The sequence below is a fragment of the Penaeus monodon genome, chromosome 28, assembly GCF_015228065.2.
Source record: "Penaeus monodon isolate SGIC_2016 chromosome 28, NSTDA_Pmon_1, whole genome shotgun sequence".
In the NCBI taxonomy this organism is placed as follows: Eukaryota; Metazoa; Arthropoda; class Malacostraca; order Decapoda; family Penaeidae; genus Penaeus; species Penaeus monodon.
Genome location: NC_051413.1, coordinates 32,650,389 through 32,650,741, shown reverse-complemented (window position 1 = coordinate 32,650,741; position 353 = coordinate 32,650,389). Strand labels below are relative to the sequence as shown.

Here is a 353-nt window from a genome sequence, read left to right as displayed (position 1 = left end):
CACCGTTTCATCAACATCTGTTTCTTCTATTGTTGATATGATCTCAATATAAGTAAAACCACACACTTGGGTGACATATAAAGATATAAGCCTTCACTCCCTTGTGTTTCTGATCACTGTGGCACATCGCAAACTATCACATTTTCAGAATATGATTAGGTGCTGTACGAAATCCCTCTCCTCCTGTTTGTAGTCATTGGCAACTTGTCAGTGTGTGAAGCGCCAGTTTCGACTCTTGTATCCGAAACATTTGCCTTTCGCTCGTAATCTTATGTGTTTCGAACATATAAGTCGAAACCACTGATAATCAGAAGTCGAAACAGGCGGCAGAATTTTCCACTTTCCTCATTTCC

At 40.2% G+C, this 353-nt stretch overlaps 1 long non-coding RNA gene across 1 annotated transcript in view; it reads right to left on the bottom strand.

Annotated features, from left to right (window-relative positions):
- The window catches only part of LOC119591509, a 2,136-nt gene extending 1,895 nt beyond the window's left edge, over window positions 1-241 (bottom strand). Inside the window, exon 1 of the long non-coding RNA XR_005230353.1 lies at window positions 4-241. This is a non-coding gene — a long non-coding RNA (uncharacterized LOC119591509). The remainder of the gene's footprint in view (window positions 1-3) is intronic.
- Between the last annotated feature and the right edge of the window lie 112 nt (window positions 242-353).